Genomic DNA, 16,364 nt, shown 5'->3' with positions numbered 1-16,364 from the left:
GGGAGTGATGCAGTCTAATCTACATATCTACACAGAAATTAGTAAATAATTATCGTGACCTTTTAAAAACATGTAAATATTTAGGAATTGGTTTTGCCCTGTTAGAGGAAACGCTTTACTATGCTAAATCTTGCCAGTAAACTGACATAAAATTCAAATCTTAGGTCCACTGCCAGAACCGATGTGTAGGCAATATTGGCTAAGGTTTTCTATACTGCGACCGATCTAGGCCCTATAAAGATAGGTCTTAGTTAAGAAAACTCATTCAGGGGCAGCATTGGTTTTCTTATTATATGCAGATTATTAACGTCATAGCCTGTTAAGGTACTTCTAAAATTTGAGGAAATTTAGACAAGTGCTAGTCGAAATTAGGGTGTACTGCATAGATAAATTCCAGACCGGTAAGCAGTCTCCAGCATAATAGAATTTAAGAATATTAGTAGGGAATTTTCTGTTAAGGGCCACCAAAATAATGACATAATTACTTCTGGCACTAACAGAATACTCGTACGACTAACAGAGTCCATAACTTGGTAGGTCGGTGAGCGCATCAGAGCACATCTCCCTAATAAGGTTGCTGTGGCACCTTATATAATGTAGGGTTAAACTTTCAATATCTAAACACGTTTGTTTTCAAAATGTCTGAAAACGTAGTTAAAACTTAAATAAACGTTCGAAGAGAGTCCATTTAAATACTAGCGAATTTTCTTGCAATAATTCCTTTAGTATGTTAAGAGTCCTAAGACTTACGAAAACAGTGATAATAAGCAACATATCAATAATGAGGGGGTTCAATTGGTTTAAATTTAGTATTAAAAAACGAAAAAAATATTATATATTTCTCCCAGGTTATGGCTATAAACCGGTCCTAATAGACTATGTCTTGAGTCTTTCGACCACCGCAGGTACTCGAAAATTATTCTTTAATATCTACTAGGATGTTGGATTATTTTTTTTTCAAAACCCGTGTTTCGAGTTATTCCAAAGAAAGCAATTGGAAAAAATTTTGAAATTAGGAAACAAAACGGATAAGCCGGTTTTATTTTGCATATGTGAATAATCCACGTTCGATGCTATTTGAACAAGTTTAATAATGGGTTTAAAGTTTTACTGATTTTTTTTTTGGATTCGAGTAGTGCCCTTGCCGTCGTAATCGAGTGCTTAGGGGTGACTACTACCGATCGGTAGGCCCATGCTTACCAAACAAACGTAGGTTGCTGTAGCTGGGGTATTAAAAGCATTTATTAAACGGGAATTTTGGGAGTCAGCTTTGGTTTGACCGTTTCGTAGAAAGCAGCAGATATACGAACTTTACTTGAAGGTATAAACTTCGTCGCTCAACCCATTCCACATAAAAGTCTCGTGTTTTCATAAGAACGAAAGTTAGAACAAAACTGCGAATAATAATTTCGGAAACATTTCTAAGAGAACAAAAATCTCTGGAATGTTCTGGCGAAGAACAAAATGGGAACAAAAGTCTAAGGAACTTCCTTTCGAAGAACAATTTGGGGACTAAAGTCTCAGGAACTTCCTGACAGAGAACGAAACGGGTACAAATGTTCTCTGAACTATTCTCGAAGAGTGGAAGCGAGAAAAAAATTTTTCTCATAGCTTTGCATTAGTTTGAAATGTTTGAATATTAAAATTATTCAAAAAAGAACTGAAAGATAATTATGTAAATTAAGTCAAAGAAAGACTTAAGACAAGAAGCTTTCTTGCATGGAAAATGAAAAACTGTTTAATAAATGGACACTTCACCCTAATGATAAACGATCTGGAGGTCGGAATGATCCCTCTGGCCTAGAATAGAAATCATGGTTCTCATTCAAATGATTTTTTATGATAACACACAGATGCATATTTTATTCTTAACGTTACGTTCTCAAAACTTTTGTTCTCGTTTTGTTCTCTAGAAGAACGCTCCCTAGACTTTTGTTCTTATTTAATCCTGCTCGGCAACGTCCTCGATACTTTCGTTATTTCGTTAGTGTTCCTGAAAATGTTGTTCGCATTCTGTTCTTATTGAGAACGTTCCCGAGCCGCTTTTTTCATTTTGTTCCCGTTCAAATTTTATAGAATCGGTTATCAGAGCTATAGGGAAGCGAAAAAGGGCACACATACGTTCTTAACTACCTTCCTGTGAGTGTGGGTGGACTTGTGGTATACCTTAACAGTAGCGTGCTTGTGTTACATACGTACATACACCATACATTGTGATATCAACTGTACGTCTTGTTTGCTAATTTATTTCCACAATTCATTAGTATACCTAGACATTTCATTTCATTTCATTTATTATACTTAGTAATTCTATGAAAATCTTTTGCTAATATTGACCTGTATTCTTGTTGTGTTGCATTATGAATTAATTTGATTTAGTTACTTGCGCTTTTTTGTTATTTTATTTATTGTTTTGCATTTTTTTCAAATACTTTATTTGCTAAATTCACATTTAGCTACTACAAATCGTATTTATTTATATGTGTTTTTTTATTACTCGTATATTAACTATGTATATGTATTTATGTTGTAAAATTAAGACTAGCACGAGCATGTGAATTTTTTACCTTTGTACAAGTTATACTTACAAGCTATGACAAAAAACACTGCGCCTCAAATTGTAGTGTTTTTGTTTTTATACATTTTTATACATAACTATTTATTTTCGATATTTACAAAAAAGTTAAATTTTGTTTTTAGTGGTTTGAACGAAAAATGATGATTAATGTAAAATAAAAAGTAACAAAAATTACGACTTTGCCTTACGCATTGGAAAAGTGAAGAAACCGTTCAGCTTGCGCCAAGTATTTATTTGTCTGACTAAAATAAAGTTGGAGCAGTAAATTTCGAAAACAATTAATTTAAAATGAAAGGAAATCTATAAAAATCCATAATTTTTCTGGATTTTGAGCGGAAATAAAAAAAATACATACTTTTCTATAGACTAATAAAAATAATCTAAAATAGTCCAGAGTAGATACAGTGGCAATATCATAAATAATCACTAGGACTTACTGTTGATTTTGGGGAATTTTTTTTGTTGAAGGTCTTGCTCATTTTTTCCATTAAAAGAAAAAAAAACTCAAATATATTATAACTTGTATGGAAAAACCGCGTTCAAAAAAAACAAGTATTGCCAAAAATCAACGGTACTTTTGTAGACATTTTAAACTTGCACTTTATTATACTAAAATTTAATAGGCAAAACTGCATACCGATATTTTCTCTAAAAGTTCTTATTAAAAAGTTTGAAAATTTGGTGCAGTATTGTTGAAATTTGTTGCATTTGCCTAATTTTTGTGCAAAGTTTGAGATTCGGACTTGCATTGTTTTTGTTAGATAACCAGCTATACTTAAAAAGACAAAAAATAGACATCAACTAAAAAAAAGATAACTGAACAAAATTTGTCAATTATGAGGACACAATTTTCGAGCGAGCTCCATTCCATGATTTTAACTTTAAACATAAAAAAATTTAAACAAGAAAACTTTTCCTAAATACCCGTTAACACAAAGTGGTCATGTACACTGATAACAGAGAATGGCTGTCTTCAGATCGTGTTCCAAAACATTTACTAAATATATATTTACCAAAGAAAAATGGTTAAAAAGTATTTTCGCAAGCTAAGTGAGTTTGAAAGTGCTTAAAAAAACTAAAAAATTTAGAAATTAAAAAAATATATATATATTGCTGAAACCTTCGAGCAAAAGAGGTAAATAAAAATAAAAAGGAATTGCAAAAAAAAAACACAAAATATAAAGTTTATATAAATTAAAAACTAATAGGTAGACACTAGAAATTTTTTTGCTCAAACATATTAAATTAAGCACTCAAACAAAAGAAAAGCAAAATACTATAAAATGCAGCTGTTTTTCGCGTAATTTTAATGCGCATAATTTTTTACAGGAATTTTTTAATTTACAATTAAATTCTCACATATTCTCACCATACCTGTCTAATTCGCATTTTTTCATATATAAAAATATTTACAATTTTATAAATTATATTTACTCATCTTTACATTAAATTTATTTACAATTAAACTATTCTTGTAACTATAACTAAAATTACAAATTAACTAAATGTATGTACCTACTTAGATAGATATAGTATGTATGTATAAAACTACAAGGCGTAGTAAAAATCTCGACACTAGGTTTCGTAATCGCTTTTGACAGGTTTTACTGTGCGTTCATTTTACGCTTTCTTTCGAGGGAATTTAGGGTTTCATTTGTGATTGGTTTTACTGTTTTTACTGGCGTTTAAGTCTAAATTAGCGATAATATCTGCAAATAAAGTCAAGAAAAGAGCAGAAACGAAAGAAACAGAATAAAAATATTGTCATTAAGAGAGTTGTATGAGTTATTGTTTGGGCAGCATACAAATTAAGTAGCTAACTAACAAAATCAAATGGCTTTAAAGCTTTAAACAGGTTGGTTGGTAGGCAGGCAAGTAGGAGTTAATTTTTCTTTTTTTTTATCTTTAAAAAATATATATTTCGGTATATAACTTAGGAGAAAGGCGGATGGTTTGGGATTAAAAGTAAAATTGGCATTTCGCCTAGTTTGTGTCTGAGGTTAGTTTCAACGCGTTAATATTTACTCATTGCTTCAAAAAAAACTCTTATCTTTATTTAATTGTTTTTTTTTTTGTTAAATCAAAGCTGGCAGCACGCAATATCAAAAAAATAACATATGCAAACAAGTTATGGCTAGCTTATGGAGATTCATGATATTTGCATTTATTTAAAAATTATATTTTTTAAGCTTTGATAAATGTTTTGTTTGTTATTTAAAATCACCTGTAAAGCACTAAAATTGAGTGTTAAGATGATTTTTTTTTAGAAATGTTGGCGCCTGCAAGTATTGAAAAGAATAGAAAACGAAAGAAATAAACAAGAAAGAGAGAAAAATATGAAATTTAAAATAATTTTATATTTCAACTAAGTAAAATGCTGAAATTTCGCCTTCGAAAGTATCAAAAAATTGAATAATGTTCGATTCACTGGCATAAATATTAGAAAAACGATTTGGTTTCTTTTTGGTTGTTGCCTTTTCCGACTGGGTTGGCGTATAATATGTTTCGGCACGAACATTCGTCATCGCTTGCCCGAATTTCGGTGTTGTGCCATCTTCAGTGTCACTTTTGGTTCCAAAATATATCCAAAACTATCTTATTTTTAATTATTAATAGTTTGAAAATAAAAGTCGCAAACATAAGTACTAAAACAAACTACAATCTATTTTTTTTCCTTTCAAACATTCTTGGTCAATATGATTTAGTAAACACACACCTATCTTAGAAAATGCATCATCTTAAGTTTTGTATAGGTAACAAGATTCCATCGCATAAAATGTATTTAAATGAAAACTTAAAAAAGATATACTCAATAAGTAAAAATAAATACTCATGCTCATATATCCGTACCCAGCCGAAAAAGTAAAAATGCATTACATGCGTGATGAATAATGTAATGTATTTCTTATGAGTGCTCGACAATATTACTGCTAACTATGTAATCAGCATTCTAATGTATTCCAAAACTTCCAAAAATTTCATATTAAAACACATTCATTTCTCGATACTAGGTAATGCAAAATTGAATGCCTCACTTTTCTTAGGACATCGCCCTGGGTAAAAAAATGTATTTTCGAATGTGAAAAGGGTTGTTTTACTGATTATTTTTTCCATTACTATACATTACATTTTCCCACTGGGTAGTTGCGTATGTAACGTAGACGCCCTGTAGCACCAGTGTGAAATGTGAAAATTTTCGGTCAATATCCTAGGCTCGCCCATGTCCACCAAAGTTCAAGTACTAAAAAAAAAATGTTTGTTAGCTAACTTCGATTCTGTACAAAAGAGGTTCATATACCAATTTATGAAGGAATAATACTTTCGAAGATTATTGCAATTTTTGTAAAAAAATGTATTAATTAATTTATTTATTAATTCTTATTTTTTGAGCATATTCAACTTTGATGGACTTGCTAGGTCCTGCGAGCCGAAAGGATTTCAACTTTTATTGTGATACTACATATAAATAAAAAAGATTTCAGTTTTAAAAATTATAAAATTTTCTTTTTTTATATTCCTTTTAGTAGGTTCGCTGCGATGCAAAATTAAAATTTGCTGGAGTCACATGGAAATATTTTTTCACGACGAAGGTATGTATGTTAATCTGACGGTTTTCATGGTGGGGGTTGCCGTACGGAAGCCCCTCAGGTACTCATAAGGGATGTTACGTGAGCTTGATGATTCGTATGAGGCGCAAGCTTCTGTCGGGCACATGAAAGTTTTTCTTAATGTCCTGGTGGTGCTGACGCATAATCTGACTATTTTTTTTTAATCTGACGATTGTAAAATATTTATTTCATTATGTCTGCATTGTTTTAAGTTATTAGGCGCCATACTCTCAAGTAGCTTTTAGAAGTTATTTTCCATTTAAATAAATTTTTTTTGGAACAAAACTTGCGCAGATTAATTTTAAAAGCTACATGAGAAAAAGGACCTAAATGTGACAAAATTTTGAGATGTGAAAGTATCAAAAAAAACAACAAATCTTTGTTGTGACGATTTTTGTTACTTCGGCATGTGAAACCGTTTGTTGGTTTGGGTCCGATACCAAAAAACTTCGCCTAGTGCCTCTATCTTGTGTGAAGTTGCGCCAGTTGTTCATGTCCAGTGCCGACAGGGCACTGGACTTTGCCCGTCCATGCGATCGTGGGCGCTCTTCCATTCGTTGTCCACTCATGGCTGCTGAGTCGAAGGATCTTATCACCGGATTTGACGAGCTCAAGTATTTCCGATTATCGATTTTTTTCAAACTATTTTTATTCGCTACCCTACGCGCGAGGCCCTACGTGAGGTCTAAGATATGGAGGGGTAGTCAAGAGAGAGTGTGCAAGCTATCTTTCCATATATAAATATTCTGCGCTTGAGAAAAAACCATCTGAAAACGAGCTCAATGACTATTTAATAAGGAAAAATTTTGCTACTATAAGTTTTGTAAATTTCCAGTTGATAATTAGCATGACAACGCTCGAGAATAATAAAACCGCCTGTGCTGCTAAGTATTGGCTACGGCTTGGTAGCTTCATACATTTAGGTACCTACCACTGAAGCCTTGTTCTCAATTTCTAAAAACAGAGCAAAGCCGTTTCGATCGCAGCAAAGCCGCTTGCATTAAGGGTACCCTTTGCTGTATGGTATTTACGATCGATTCCATACAAAAATCTTCTTTCCGCTTCGTTCAGTGTGAACACCAATAGCTTTTCTTTGCTCTGGCCTGGCTTCGCTCGGCGTCGCTCGGCTTTCTGCGTGAACGTACCCTAAGAAAGTTAGAGCGCCCTTTTTCATATTAAACAGGGACCGAACATAACAGTTATTGATGAAAACTGTCATTGAAAAATTCACTATGAAGGAAATGTTCTACAACCAAGCGATACACGACAATCGGTTTCTTTTTTCACCGAGAATCAAATTTGAAAATAAATTTTTAATTGTAATTTTTATGCAAAACTAAAGAAAAATAAACAATTATTTTTGATTTTTATTTTACAAATCCAAAGTAACAATTATTTTGGATATTTATATAAATAATCTGTAGATAACAGTTATTTTTGATTTTTAATTTATACGTCTTAGATAACAGCTATTGAAGACTTTTATTTATAAATGTCATCAATAAAAATCAATCATCGACTTTTATTTTTTAAATCATACGTATAAAAGTCATAACATTTTTCGCAATTAAGAAGGTATGGAGATCAAAAATTTACTACGACTTATTAAAATGACTTTTAAAAGTATGATTTTAGAAATAAAAGTCAGTGACTGATTAATGTTGATGACTTTTATAGGTAAAAGTCTTCAATACCTGTTATCTAAGATATATAATTTAAAAATCAAAAGCTTAAAAATAATTGTTATTTTGAATGTATAAAATAAAAATCAGAAAAAACTGTTATTTAGGGCGTATTTAAATAAAAGTATAAAAATAATTGTTAAAAAGTGATTTTTTTGAATAAAAGTTGTAACTGTTACGGTCCCTGATATTAAATATTGCTACGCGACATTTTGCCAAAGTGTAAATCGAACATTATTCTATCTGGTTTTATAACACATGTATGTTTTGTAAATCCAATGCACTTATATAAGTAAGTAAGTATGTAACGAATATGTTATGCGAAAAATTACTAAAACAAATGCTATGACATAATGAGCGCTTTAAGCTGCAAAACTGGCAAAAAGTTCATATGCGTATAAATATGTACGAGCTGAATTTTTTTTAGTTTAGTGCAAAATTAAGAGTTAACAAACGCATACATATGCATGTATGTACATATGTATATATGCAAGTGACCTGAAAATAAATGATGATACCCATTGTCAGCTGATAAAAAAAATATTTAATACTAAATGCCAATTATTATTATTTTCACGAAATGCTTACCGAAAGGAATTTTGTTTTGTAGCGTTAAAAAAGATAAACCAATGCGTAAATTTTTGCAAATCAATTTCGTTTGCTTAAATTAAACTTTATTTCATTATTTATTTATTCAATTTGCATTTAAAGTAAACTATGTATGTATGCAAGTATGCATTTATGTGTATTTTTGTTTTTTTTTTGTCATATTCTACTAAATATTTTGATGACAACATCTCATTCTCTGGTGCGCAAACATACAAATTTGGTAATTTACATATTTCATGTATGTATGTATGTAAGTGTTATATAAGATTTGCTCCTAGCTTATGCTATACATATGTATTTAGTAATTGCTATTTAATTATTATTATTATTTTTTTTTTAATGCGCTATTTTTAGTTGTTTTTGTTTTTCTTGTTGCTTATAAATTTAATTTATACAATTAACTAAAATTAATTTAGACCTTATTGTTAGATTTGAGTTCAATCAAATAAAATCGAATACGAAATCTGTTTTACACTATTCCATGCATTCAACTAAATTTTTGTTTGCAGGACTTTCAATTTTATTTTTTCTTTTACTTTAAGTATCTAAGTTTGCACAGTTAGCTTACTTACATCCTTATATGTATGTATGTATGTATGTGTGTTTATGTATGCAGCTATGAATTTTCTGCACTCATGCACAATTGCACTCTTGCACGTACATATGTAAGTAAGTATGTGGTGTGTTTGCTGGCATTTACGTTCATTCATTTCAACGATCAACATTCAATTACATATTTACTAAACTAAATTTAACTATTTTATAAGTTATTTTATATGTAGATAATTTGTTTTGGTTTTTTTTCTCTTTAATCTATTTTCTTGCTTAAATTTAATATTTCTTTAAATTCACAACAGTTAACAGTTCTTTAGAAATGGTTCCTTCACTTTCGTTTTTTCTCCATTTTGTTTAATCTATTCAACTTCTTAGTTAAGTTTATTTATTTTTTTTAATTTTCTATTAGTTTTACGATTTTTTTTTATAATTTTCTTCTCGTTTACTGCTCTAATTTATGTTCATATGTGTGTTTGTTGTTTTTTTTTTTTTTTTTGTAAGTGCATTGCAACAAAATAAAGTGCTTTTCCGTAAGTGTTTTTTACTCATTGTGTAGATTTGTTTTATGTGCGCTTGTGTGTGGGTGTATCAACTCATATGCTTGTGTATAGGTATGTGTGTGCGCTTGTGCTTATTTTGATTTGCTTTGTCATACGTACTGGCTACATTTTATACAGTTTTATGTACATCGTGTTATGTGGTTCTATCTGAGTAAGTCATAGACTGTAGACGCTTTTCATTCAGCTGTGTTTCTATTCTGTTTTAGTTTGTCAATTGGTGTGTTTTTTCATTAAGAAATGCAATGAATCATTTCACTATTGCAAATTGAAACATATTCCTTCCCGGAAACAGAAGACTTAAGCGACAAACCCGTAATGCGTACATTCCAGTTATAGACAATAGTTGTTGCGAAAAATGGCTCCGATACCTTAAACTTGCACTTTATTATACTAAAATTGAATGGGCTACAAAGCTGCCTACTCAAAATATTTCTGAAAAATCTAATTAAAAAGCTCGAAATTTTTACGAAAGTTTGCTGTTTTTTTTAAATGTTGCACAAAGGTTGAAACATGGGTTTCTATGGTTTTTGTTAAATAATAAACTACATTTTTATAAACAAATATTTAAAAATTAAAAAATATTAAGATCAATAGTCAAATGTTGTCAAAAAGGGAGTGCCCCAAAGTTATGATAAGCACTATAGCTACGGTGACCATCCGTCCCGTATTACACGGCACAGTCATCTTTGTTCATCCATTGTCCTGTTACTATATTTATTAAATACGAGATGCCAAATGTTCTATATTTTTTCTAATGCTCCTTATTCGTCTCGTATTCGGTATTTTGATGTCTTGAAAGCTCATAAAAATGGCATGCCAATTGAACCAGTTTTTCTTCTTTAATGTGGACGCTTGTGATTCAAATCTAGGAGCAGATATGTATAGAGATGGCTTCTGAAGTTATAATTTTGCGTAGAAAAACTGAGCATTTGTGAGTTTGAATAGAAATAAATAAGTTAATAAGATCAAAATATCCTAAAAGCGGACAGCGGTCATATCCAAACATTTTATAATTAATTTTAGTAAGAAAAAACTTATAATTTGAAATTAAAAATTAACTATTTATAAAACAAAAATTAATTATCGTTTTTATATTCTTATTTTAGAAAAAAACTCGGTTATAAAAATGTGCTCATTAACACTAGAAAGACTGAAGGATCGACATATCCTAAAAGTGGACAGGGAAATGACCCAAACATTTTAAAATTAATTTTAGTAACAAAAGACTTATAATCTTAAACTGTTTAAAAACTGTTTATTCATTTTAAAAATATTAAGAAAATAAAATTTTTATTTACTTATTTTAGTCAGTATAAAATATAAATATAAAACTGGGTGAAATGATCCCATATCCGTCTTTCTAGTGTTAATGCATATTTTCTAACAATATAATATCCACTCTCGAGCTGCCCAATAGAGCAAAAACTGAATGCTGGTTTTAATATTTTCACTCCGTTTATAGTTAAGCCGAATTGACTTTTGTTTACCAACAATTTAGATAATCGAATATAACTAAGCCTGTATATTGAAAAAGTTTAGAAGGTAGATATGATTTACCTTGCATACCTCTAAGGTATAAATTTCAAATTAATAATAATTTGTTTGTATGTATCTGTCTACAAACGAGATGTAAATATGTATATATACAAAAAGTGAATTTCCAATGGTAAAACCAATCTTACACTTAACTGTTATCGAGTATATTAAGACTTTCCTTGTTTATCCCTTCCTATTAAAATAAGCCGCTGAATTAAAATGTTTGAAATAGCATCGGGTTTGAATATCAGAAACTAGTTTTTATGAAAATTGCGTATAGAGGATATTGAATAGAAGCCCTCGGTATGCTACTTGTAGCATTTAATATGCAGATAAATGTTTTAGAATATCAAACTATTGCATTACTTGAACTGTAGGTTAGTTCGGTTGTGTGTGTGTGTGTGTTTTTTTGTTTTTAATTTCTTACTTCGCTTGAGTAGTTAAAAGAGCTTGTTGTGCTTACTTTCACAAGCATTCCGCAGCACAATTTCGTGCTACTTTATTTTGCTCAAAACTGCATACATCAATTTGCACAACAACAACGACCGCAAATGCTAATTTATGTAGTGCTATCATTTTTGTCTTTAATTTTTCTTTCGTTACATATACACATACAACAAGTTACAGCGCTCTCGTTTTGCGAATTCAGTATTTGTGTGCGTGAGTTTTTCTTATTGTTATTATTATTTACAAATAATTATTTTTTGTGTTTTTTGTTGTGTACTTTAAATTGACATTTTAATGGTTAAGTAACATTATAGCCTAGATTTATCATAATTCGTCAGTTTTTTTTAGTGGGGCTATTTTTAAAATAATTAATATTTTTATTATTATTAATTATTTTTTTTATTTGATATTCGTTCGCACACACATTTTGGATGGGGTTCATTAGTTGATTCACTTATTTCTATTTTATGTTATTTTTTAATACTTGCTATACACTACAATATCCATCAGCTTGCTGTATTTTTTTTTTTTTTTTTTTGTAGTTATAATACACTTTCTGTTTGTAGAAATTTTGTGACGTGCGAGTTCAAGTGGGTTTATGGTGAATGGTAATTGGTTTGGTTAATCCGGCCGGCGTTGGGCCACACATAAACGACTAAAAGGCTTGGCATACTTAATTACCGATTAGAAATATTGGAACCGACATGACTGAGTAACTGCTAATTATTTTGATCTTCGTATTTGATTTTAGAACCACACTTATAAGCTTTTTTCGAAAGAAGAAAATGACTTTGGAGTAACAGATGATAGAATGAAATGTCGAGGAGGGATCCTATTAACTATAAAAGACCGCAGTAACCCTGATTGAAGGCCTTCGGTAGGTAAGGTAAGGTAGGGCTTCTAAAATAATACCTTCTTCTTGGAAGCTATGCATAATAGAATATATTAATATTAAATTTGTAAAGCGCTATTATTTTATGTAAATTTTCTTCTGCCAAGGGAAGTTGAATCAAAAGACCTAGAAATAATCGAACACAAAAAGAATGCTGCTCCAAAAGATAAAGCACAAAGCCTATAGATTACTAATTTACTGCTAAACTAGAGGCTCAGGTTAAAATTGATACACTTTTACATCGAGAAGCCTACGGTTAGTTTACTACAAGCTGTTAGCTTTGAAAGAAACGAAAGAGATTTCTGGATGAAAAACGAATGGGCTCAGACGTGCAAAAGAACGTTACTTTTGAAAGAAAATGCACTCGTCGTTTTCACGAACTCTCGAGTAAGTTCGAGGAAAAGAAGATTTCCAGTTTTGTCATTAAGGTGCAGTTGGTTTTTTTCAGAAAATCAGAGAGGTTTAACCGGTAGATCAGACTATGTCATTCCTAGGGTGAATTTAAAAAAGAACTGTACGTCTAAACGAACAGGATATGCAGCTGGAAGAGGATACTTTAATATAATCGCTTATTTTTGCCATTTCCTTATAAAAAATATCAAGAATAATTAAAATACTGAGAGCTGTTTTATCATAACACGATCTTCAGCTTGATCAGTCATATAAGCTCTCGGCTAACTATCGAAATTTTCAATCCGACATTAATAGTAAAATACTTAGGCGTAACTCCAGATAGCAAGCTGACGTGGAAAACTCACATTGAGTTGAAGGTAAATCGAGTGCTGAAAGACTTTGGGCAGGGTCGGAGAAGCTGTAGTAAGGCTTGGGATCCTACTTCGTCTATGGTGCTCTAGTATGGTTTCGTAGAAGAATGATCAGTTTCTAGGTTAAGCAGTCCACAAAGGAGTGTGTCTATAGACAATACAAACACCATGAGAACAACGTTCGAAGAAGCTGTTAATAATTTGATGGTTCTGGGGAGTAATACAAGAGGAATCGAGCAAAGAAGGTTGGCATAATGATATCCGTTTTTGGGCTCAAATGACAAACTGATACATGCAGTCTATTTTGCAAAGGAAGTACGTTGTCTCGACAACCGAAACTATAACTGAAGTCGAATAGGATGGTTTTTAAATCGGAAGACTACAATACTTAAGATTCCAGACTGGATAACTGGCGAAAATTGGAACGACAATCAAATTAGGGTCAGCCTAGGTACTAGCTTGAACTTCTGTGGTTATAGGGACACAAAACTTTGGGATTAAACTAACTGATGAATTTACGAACTGGGGTTATTTGGAGCGTCCAGTTAAAGTGGAGCCGATTATGGGGTCAAACATATCGGAAGCTGTCTGCTACTATAGATATCTCATTAATATTTAAGTCTTACCAAAACTCTTGGTTTAATACTGATAATAGCAATACTACCAAATGAATTTCGAAAATGACAGATAGGGTGGTGATGAACTTCCTTCTCAGAAAAAGAAGAAGTGAGCTAAGAACCATGAGAAGACTGATCATGCCACACAATCCAGATGGACGACATATAGTCAATATAGGTATAATCAACAACCTGCTGTATACACCTTGCAGGGAGGATGATGATAATGTGGAGCATTTTACTGCAACTGTAAACCGGTTTTTCCTTATGCTATGAAATCTTTCGGTGTGTCATAAGTACAATGGACAACTATGGGTGGTTGGAAAGTTTTTTTGGGCCACACATACCTAAATTCCACTCAATTTCAAGTAGTTGAATCGGCAGTTGAATAAAATTTTCATGAGTCTCGTATGAAGAACTTAAGTAGTCGCCAGTCAAGTACCCGATATGGAAGTAATGGCTGTGATGACGAATTTTACATTGCGTGAATAGGATATACGACTCCTCGAGAAAAAGCGAAAGAGAACCGATGTGATTTACCACCAAAAAGCATGTCATATACCTGAGACGTACTTAAACTGGACATACGGTTATACAGTACTAACACTGCCGTTTATCTTATAACATTTTTAAGATAAGGTTACGTTAGGTTATCTTGGCTGACTTCATTGCGCGCAGGAAAATGGCACACTTAGGTCCATTGTGATGCCATATTAGAGACTCCGAGACAGTGGCAATATAATGCTCCACGCTTTCGATTTCCTCCTGATCACAACAGCTACGTCAGCAGGCGTTTGACTGTGCACCCATTCTAGTAGCGTGGTTTCCCATTAGGCAGTGCCCGGTGAGAACTACAATTACGTGTCGAAGCGGTAGTCGCTCGGAGTGGAGGGGAGGACGAGATAAATGCTTATACTCATTTCCTTTCCCTTGCTAGTTCATCAGCAATACAGTTGACTGTGTGTCTTTATGGCACCCATGTGTGTTCCATGCAATTTTCGGTGTAGATTTATCACAATTAAGTGCTGCCTGGGTATCAGAAACTATATGTAGCTATTGTATGCAAATTAGTTCAGCATATCTGCCAGACGAAAACTAAGACCAAGCGAGAATTCTTGCAAGTATATCCTACTGCCTATCTTCAGATGCAGCATGGAGCCATCGGTGCAGATGGCTACTGATTCAGAATACGAGATCAGAACTGAATTATCCTCACATTTACCCCTTGAGGCGATCCTTGTCTGGAAGTGGTGCTTTAAACCAGTAGGCGAAACTACTGGAAGAACTTCCAAAAATCTAGAGTGCCCGAATCTCGTGTTACTCCAATCGATTAGCGCATTTAATCAAACAGCATTATAACTTGCCTGTATTGTTGATGCAACTGCGGACGGCCAAAAAACCGTAATACCGTACAACACAATGGGACGCACAACCGCTGTGTACATCCAGTTCACAATGTGACGCTTCAATCCCCCTTTTCTTCGATCGATATAGACTGCAACATATTAGTTAGGATACTTGCAGTATATTTTCTCACAGTATCTCAGGCGTACATGGCATGTTGTAAATGCAAATCCAACGATACGATACTTTGAATCTGTTCATGACCCTCTTGGTAATATTTAGGGCCACTCATTGGTCTACCGAAGATCTTGCTGATATTATGAATCACTGGGATTACAAAATTTATAATATTTGAAGACTTCCACCAAAAATATCAAGCTGGACCGATTTGAAAATACTTCCAAAAATTGAGTTTTTTATGAATAAAAATATTTCTTAAAGGATTTTTTGGAAAAACCAAATCCCCTCTGATAACAAAACAGTTTAAACTTAAAAAATCTAAAAAAAAATTCAACGGAATCATGATAATGAGAGTTTTGACGCTGTTTCTTAAACTTTTTTCGAGGATTGATTTTGGAAAAACTTGAATAACTTTACCAATTTAGACCTATGAGATATTTTCTTTTACAAAAATCAATACATCTTAATTATCTTTCACCGTAAGTAAAAATGATACCTTTGAAAAAGGTTCAAAAACAGCATGAAAAATCTCATTATTATGATTCGGTTGAAAAATTTGTATGCAAATTTTTTAAGCTTAAACTGTTTTGTCATCTGATGTGATTTGCTTCAAAAAATACTTGAAAAAATAATTTTGATTCATAAAAAACTGAATTTTTGGAGGTCTATTAAAATCGGTCCAACTTGCGTAAATCTTAATATTTTTCCTAAAGATTTTGGTGAAAGTCTTAAAACATAATAGGTTTTATAATTCCAATAGAAAAACAGTACCGATTTTTATTTTTTGGTTGTAAAGGTGAGTGCTGCAGTCTAATGTACATAATTACTAGAAAAGTGTGAAGTGCAATCCCAGCGGATGATTTCTTTTACAACTGCAGCTAGGATTTGAGGCTTTACACGCATTTTTTTTTAATGATTTCAGAGGGAAGGATTCCAACGAAATCTCTAAATAATTTTGCAAAAAATTCAATTGCCGATTTTCGCCTGGATTT

The sequence above is a fragment of the Rhagoletis zephyria genome, unplaced genomic scaffold (assembly GCF_001687245.7).
Source record: "Rhagoletis zephyria isolate East Lansing unplaced genomic scaffold, Rhagoletis_zephyria_1.1 Rzeph_scaffold_04169, whole genome shotgun sequence".
Lineage (NCBI taxonomy): Eukaryota > Metazoa > Arthropoda > Insecta > Diptera > Tephritidae > Rhagoletis > Rhagoletis zephyria.
Note: the sequence above shows the minus strand (reverse complement) of the source record.